The sequence below is a fragment of the Anabrus simplex genome, chromosome 2, assembly GCF_040414725.1.
Source record: "Anabrus simplex isolate iqAnaSimp1 chromosome 2, ASM4041472v1, whole genome shotgun sequence".
NCBI classification, from domain to species: domain Eukaryota; kingdom Metazoa; phylum Arthropoda; class Insecta; order Orthoptera; family Tettigoniidae; genus Anabrus; species Anabrus simplex.
The window spans coordinates 902,054,824-902,062,538 of NC_090266.1; the positions used below are offsets into that span (position 1 = coordinate 902,054,824).

Below are 7,715 nucleotides of genomic sequence, written 5' to 3' on the forward strand. Positions count from 1 at the left end.
CTTATCCTTGGCTTTGACAATATGAAAGTGACTGAGGTATGAGCGACGCTAGTAATGCCAATCCTTGTGCAGCCAGTCCCTGCTATGAATGGTGTGAAAATGTTGCTCATAGGGTCGGTTGGTGTATGCATTTCAGTGGGCTTGGCAGACTGATATGTAATAGCAACTCTGGCTCGGTGAGGAAAGCAACGGGAAACTACCTCACTCCTCATTTCCCTAGTACGCCTCTTCAGTGATGCCTAGGCCATCTATGACAGCTGATGGCAGAGCTGTTAAGGATCCCACCAGCGGCAACGCTGACGGACTGAACATACATACATAAGTCGTGTCCACAGTAACAAGGAAATGCCCTTTTTACTTTTCCCGTAATGTCTGTCTGTCTGTCTGTCTGTCTGTCTGTCTGTCTGTCTGTCTGTCTGTCTGTCTGTCTGTCTGTCTGTCTGTACACGCAACACGAGAAAACGGCTGAAGAGAATTTAATGAACGGTATGTAAAGTTGGGGGATAAGCCACTACAATCTAGGCTATACATTGTTTTGTTCAATCTGAGTGAAATGGTAGTTTAGGGGAAGGTCTAAATTTTAATTCTCAAATATTTATATGATTAGTTGTCCTATCGATAAATACTACATAACTTAAGTTATATAGAATTAAATTTTCGATCATTTATGTCTTATACATTTTTACCGTACCGGCTATGAAAACACATATTCATGAATTTGTATTTGTGTTGCTAAATCCATATCAACGCCGAGCCACGAGAAAATAGGTAAACATAATTTAATGAAAATCTGTATACAGAATCGGGGAATAAGAAACTACAGTCTAAACTGTACACAATTTTATTCACCCTGGATGAAATTGTAGTTTAGGGGAAGGCGCCTAACATTAATTTTTAAATACCTATGTTATTGGTCCTATCGAAAAAAACAAATAACAAAATTTATAGAGAATACAATATTTCGGATCATTTATGTTTTATTCAGTTTTACCGTACCGACTATGAGAAGACTGGTATTTCAGAGTCGGAAGAAAACTACACGTGAACGCCTACAATATGGAAAGCGCATAACATTGATTAACAATAACATTACATTGACCATTGTTTGTTGCGATGTTCTTTGTCTCCGATGCTGCCACTCTTCTCCGATGGATGGGATTACTGCTGCGTACCGAGTATAACAGCCTGACTGAATATTGACGGGAAATAGCTGGGGAGTTAGAAAACATTCTTCTTTAACATGCCATTCCTCTGGTTCATACATTTTCTGATACTGCTGATACGTAACACACTGGTTCATCATAGTGTTTCAGGTATTCGATCCCTACTCCCACGCGCTGTTTTAATTAGCAGTATGCACACTTAAGGTAGAGGCTCACTTAGTAGTATTAGTAGTAGCAGAATGACCTGGTCTAGAATTACAATTTTGGCCTATTTCAAATTATACCACCACAATTCACTAAATAACTCAAAATTCAACCCTGAAAAGAGCCTTTTCTTAAGAAAATCTTCTTCCTCTTCACTTTTATTAAATTCTACATTCATTTCATTCCAAATTAGCAGTGAAAACGGGGTCTCTCTTCTGGCTTGGAGGAAAAAATTTTCTTCCAAGTCAGATAGATTTTTCCCCCACCAGTGTAGTGAATTGAGATTTTACGACTCATCGGGTACTCCTAGGAAACAGATTAGTAAAAGGGCATAGCCTCTTCAGTCCCAGGAGACAAAAATTTGGATTTTGACAGTGATATTCACTAGAGTGGATAATAGGGAATCAGAGATGTTGACAAAAATTTCAGAAAAAATATTCTACTGATAGGGTGTCCAAAATTGATGGTGCACATATGTACACCTCAGGTTTTTATTACATATATTTAACAAAATTATATATATACATTATTAATGTTGAAAAGTATGGTACATTTACACCCAGATTAAATCACAAAATTACATAAATGCCTTAAACTAAAAATAGAAGGTATAAATCTGACTTGAGAACTTTATGTAATAATAAGCAAGATGTTCCTCAAAAATCATGACGTCAGTGTCCAAACCAAGCTATAACTCTAAAAATACTTGAAAAATTCAAGAATACTGTACATATTACATTGTAATTACATGCTCAATCATTACTTTACATGGTATTTCATGAATCAGTTGTTCTTGAGGACACACAAGTACATATTGCATTTTACACGCATGGTTCTTGATTTGGACTTGCATCCTGGGAACCTACACACAGATGGAAAGCTTTCATTTGATTACTTGGGAAAATGCCCGTACATATCATATCTGACCTCCGGAATAGGCTTTGATATCACTTTACGGTATTTAGAGGCTGGGTCTTGTTCTTCCTGTTCCCTTTGTGCATCATCCTCAATGCCAACAGTGTGCAGTCCTCTTGGTGAGTGTCTGACTGACTGTGAAATTGGTTCAGATCTAATAAGGGCATTAGCTGCATGGAGACGGTATTGTAGGAGGCTCATTTGTTTTCTCTTAGGGATATCTGATTTCCAGCAGGCCCTTCTGTACATTAACCAGCCGTTGACAAGGGCAAGGTCTACAAAATGGTTGAAGACTCGTACTGTCCATCTTTTTATTCGTACAGTACATCTATAGTATGCCAACAATCTGTTTGGATTATAACTCCTTGTTACTGCTGGCTGTGGTACCTCTATTTTCTTTTTTTTCTGTTTGGACCAACGCATGCATGTGGCCTGTGGCTCACTTCCAACACAAGTTGACAAAAAAGTAACACATTTGTTGTCTTTCCATTTCAGAACACAAACTTTTCCATATTCCCTAACTTTCTCATCCCACTCCCCTCTTTGCAACTGTTTGTCATCTTTCAGCTTACTAACCACAGGCCCAATTCTGTTTTTCAAGACAGTTCCTGTTTGATGAATGCCATTACGCATCAAGAATGCACACTTCATGCTGGTAAAGAAACGCTCAGTGTAAATTACATGATGTCCATCCTTTGGCTCTGTCACACTTAACAGTTTCACAATACTGCCACCCAAACCAAGCTCTTTCAAGTCATTTTCAAAAACAGTTCCTCTCCCCTGATATATACAAAAGTCTAATGTTAATCCATCTCTAGCTGCCAAGATAAAATTTTAAGTCCAAGTGGGTTAGGTTTTGAGAAGACGAACTGACGAAAACTACACCTTCCTGAAAAGGGTATCATCTGTTCATCAATCGACAGGTGTGCAGACCTTGGCAACGTCAGACCCTTATCCCTAACAATATTTATCATTGGCCTGATTTTCCACAGTTTATCAGACAGGTCATGCTCAGCTAGGTTGTCTGTGAAATGCAGGTAAATCCTGAGTTCAAAATACCTCTCTCGAGGCATACATTCAGAAATTAAAGGCACTTTCAATTCCCTGCTCCAGTATAGTTCCGCCTGTGGTAGCTTCAGATTACCCATCAAAATCTGAATCCCTGTAAACTGTAGTAATTCTACAGCTGTGGTCTGAACAGAGCGCAAGTCACGTTTCTGCACTGAGTACAGGTTTGTTTGCTCAGCCAACAATTCCCAAAAAGCAGTTGGCAGATATTCATGAAAGGCCTCTTGTACTCCTTTAGGACCATTTTCATGGACCTCCAGTTCCTCTTCAAATTCAGGCCCCTTTCTCTCCATTCTACAAAGCATTCCAAATTAGTATGAATTAACATAAATTTATGAAACGTAAATTAGGCCTACACTAATTTTGTATTTACAAGTACATGCAAATGCTTTACATAATGGGAAGAGAAGTTCCTTCATATAGAAAATATAGAATATTTTGAACATATCTTGTTGTTTTCCACTTCATCAAACGGGTGTTTACTTGCAGTGGTGTAGTAGCAGCTGTCAAATGTACATTATCTTCATTTTCTGATTCAGATCCTGTGGATTAGTTTTCTGTAAATACTGTCTCAAGTAACTCATCTGTGTCCGACAGTTCGGCATCACTGTTATTCAGTAAATCTACTAATGCATCTGTAGTAAGGATGCCTGTAAATGTAAAACACTGGTTAATGATGCAGAAAACATAGGAAAAAATCATAACCTCAAACAGGGAGAATATTGTTGTAGGGACCTGAGGTGCACAAATGTACACCTCATTTTAACCGGATAAAAACATACCGAAATATTAATTACAACACATTAAATACTATGTGTTTTCAATCATTAAATGTAACTGAACGTATTCCAATAGTTATTTCATTTATATGCCGTTAAATATAATATTTACCGGTACTTACTTACCTTGCTGTGCTCTCTAGCAGCCATCTTGGTCAAATGTAAAATTCCATGTGGTCTGGCTCACAGCTGAACAGGTATATAGTGCATCTAGTGGTTTTATTTGGAACTAATAAGGTAAACATACGTGTGGCACATGGCACAAACATAAAAATCTAACCTCAATGTGTCGAAATAAAATAAAAATTGAAGGTGTACATATGTACACTTCTGGACTCAAGAGGATAGGGTGTTCACAGATCACGACTGTCTGCTGCTTGATCATTCCAGCTCTGGAAGTTTGGACTGTTCGATCGGCAGCGTAGTACTGTTCGTTAAAAGTGATAAAATGTGTGGTTTTTCATTTGATCGATTATTTCCTATGAAAGCATTGCTTTTAATCGCGCCATACCTACTGACGTCGTCGTAATGACCTATGTTCATTTCAGTTGAGAAAACCAGTAAGACAGTCTTTCTGAGGATGTAAAAAGGCAAGTGGAGAGTGAGTGTCTGCCATTATAATGAAAACTCTCCAACCTGAGTGTGACTGATGGTAGGCAAGCGGGCCTACCATTACAATGAAAATTCCCTAACCCAGTCTTCGTATGAGAAAACAGAGCTCAATAGCTGCAGTCGCTTAAGTGCGGACCGAGCTCGATAGCTGCAATCGCTTAAGTGCGGCCAGTACCCAGTATTCGTGGGATAGGTGGTTCGAACCCCACTGTCGGCAGCCCTGAAGATGGTTTTCCGTGGTTTCCCATTTTCACACCAGACAAATACTGGGGCTGTACCTTAATTAAGGCCACGGCCGCTTCCTTCCCAGTCCTAGCTCTTTCCTGTCCCATCGTCGCCATAAGACCTATCTGTGTCGGTGCGTCGTAAAGCCAATAGAAAAAGAAGCAAATGAGAAAAGACGTTTGGTGACTTCCCCGTCGCAATTCTAGGGTAACGTTAAGAGCTATGCAATTTAATACAATCTTGCTCACAATGTGTACACTACCTAACCTAGAATTCTGTATAAAATGTAGAATTCCGTAGCGAAGCACGGGTACATCAGCTAGTGTTTGTATAAATCCTAAGGAAGTTCAATAAGTTTAAGCACTTGTAAATATTTTTCTTCTTCTTCACATTCAAGGAAAGATTTCAAAATTTAGTTCACGAAATGATGCCCAAAAATTTTCTTTGTGTTCAATAAATCTCCATTTTCTTTATTTTTGTGTAATTTCTTCTGCTAGCCAACGCCTATCCTGCCACCAATGACCTGCGAATAACATTTTTATTAAAATGTCCTGATATAGCAATTTCGGCTCTACGAACGTTCCACCCTTGGAACTCTCGTGCAGCCGGCTGAGCGAACCCGAAAAAGGGGACAAGATATATATATACACCAATTTTCACGTCTATAACATATTCAATTTTAGAGATAAAAGCGTCCTCATAAAAATAATTCATCTCATTATTCATTTGTTTTCAAATCCCCCTCTCAAGTGTATTTTCAAAAAACGCAGAAATACGTGTTTCTTACTTTTAAAGAAATTTCCAAATACCAATTTCACGTCTATAAAATCTTCAGTTTTTGAGATATAAGTATTCTCATAAAAAATAATTCAACTCCTTTTTCAGTGTTTTCACCCACCTCAACCCACCCCTAATTGGATTTTCCGAAAACAAAAAATAAGTGTTTCTTTCTTTTCAAAGGAGATTCCTAATATCAGTTTCACGTCTCTAAACTGTCAAGTTTTGAGATATAGATATACACATTTTAAAATGTCACCACCCCCCCCCCCTTTTCACCTCCTTAGCGACGGTATATCTAAAAATCCTCTCTTAGTGAGTACCTACTGTACACTATAATATAAATGTATCCCCAAAATTTAATTTCCTCATGTTCAGTAGTTTTGGCTCGGCGATGATGAATCTCTCAGTTAGTTAATCAGTCAGTCAGTCAGTCAGTCAGTCAGGACATGTTATTTTACATTTATCTTCCTGGCGCCCAACTGCTAATTTTATACTTTTTATGTCACAATTTAATTTCACTAAAAATACTAATTTAGCTTTCATCAGGTACTTCCCGGAGAGATGGTATTACCTTCACGTTCATTTACTGTCGAAATTGCATCATCCTCTTGAAGGTTACAAGGAGAACAAGAAAATTCCTATACGGAAAGTTATAACGAATACAGATACCTCACGGGGGGCCATACGCCATTATTATATTACAGTGCTAAAAAAACTGCTCGTAGTACGACTTCACATTGTATCTGTTACTGTACCTCAAACATGTTTACAGTATGCAGCTAGATAAGATTCGATAATTGTCTGATAGGAGGTATTTGATAGGAGGTATTTGTCGTGTCGATCAGTATAACAATATCACTTGTAAGGTTGGTGCTATATAGACAGCACGTATAGGACTAAGGTAAACATGGTAAGAGTATCCATTTTTGCCACTGACCGCATTCGAATTGTGACATTGCTGCAAAAAGGATTGCGGCAGGTGGATGTAGCTGCTCGTGTTGGAGTGAGTCAGGGTCTGCAAAAGAGTTAAGGGAGACACAAACGGTTGCTGATTGACAATGGACAGGATGGCCAGATTATAAATCTGAAAACCTGGGACACATTTTTTTCGGCGTGTCATTTATTTAAGTATATTTCTCTTTGCACACTCATCCCCACACGACATACCAAATTATTACAATTACACATCAACAATTACAACACCTCAAGTATATTTTTCAGAATTTTAGATATGAAGGGGTCGGGGCAAAAGAATGCCAAGCAACATTTTCTTTATTTTAAGGGAGAGCAGTTAGAAAGTTTGTTCAAATCGTGAAATCGTACCATTCACGGGAATGATGTAATAATAGCTTTGAGAGGTTCAGTAATATTCATTGTATGTGATTTTCAGGCATAATTTCTTTTGGGCTGCTATTTGTAGGGTCAAAAGTCAATACTTTTAATATCGTGTCACAGAATACTGTGGCTTGGCATTTTATTGCCCCAGTGGGAGTGACACTTATCTTAGGAATATTATTTTATGATAATGAAACAATGTCTGATATTTCAACTATTTTAATCAGAAATGAAAACTAACACCAATCTTCAGTTACAATAACATTTCCACCAATGATATTTAAATTGGTAGCAGAGAAAATCGGGGTGAACTGGCAACTGAAAAGAAATTTAAATAAATCAACATAAATCCGTCACGGAAATAGGTCTGTTTGTATCTTTTCACTACGATGTTCTTTTCAAAAATATGGAATTTAAGAAATTAGAACTGCACTTGCATAACATTAAAACTAACAGATCCGCTGTTCCTTTCCTACACTTCTTCAACTTCATTAGTGTCTGCAGAGTCGGGAATCAAGCTGAGATAAAACTGGTGATGAACATGTGAGACATAGTCCAGGAGTTTCAACACATCTTGCAGTTTGTTTTTATTTACTTTTCGCAGTTTCAAGCTGAACGTTGTGGTGTTGCCCCT

The 7,715-nt window shown here is 38.0% G+C and overlaps 1 pseudogene; it reads right to left on the reverse strand.

Annotated features, from left to right (window-relative positions):
• Positions 1 to 2,853: 2,853 nt before the first annotated feature.
• On the reverse strand, positions 2,854 to 3,643 carry LOC137498494 (piggyBac transposable element-derived protein 3-like; annotated as a pseudogene).
• Between the last annotated feature and the right edge of the window lie 4,072 nt (positions 3,644 to 7,715).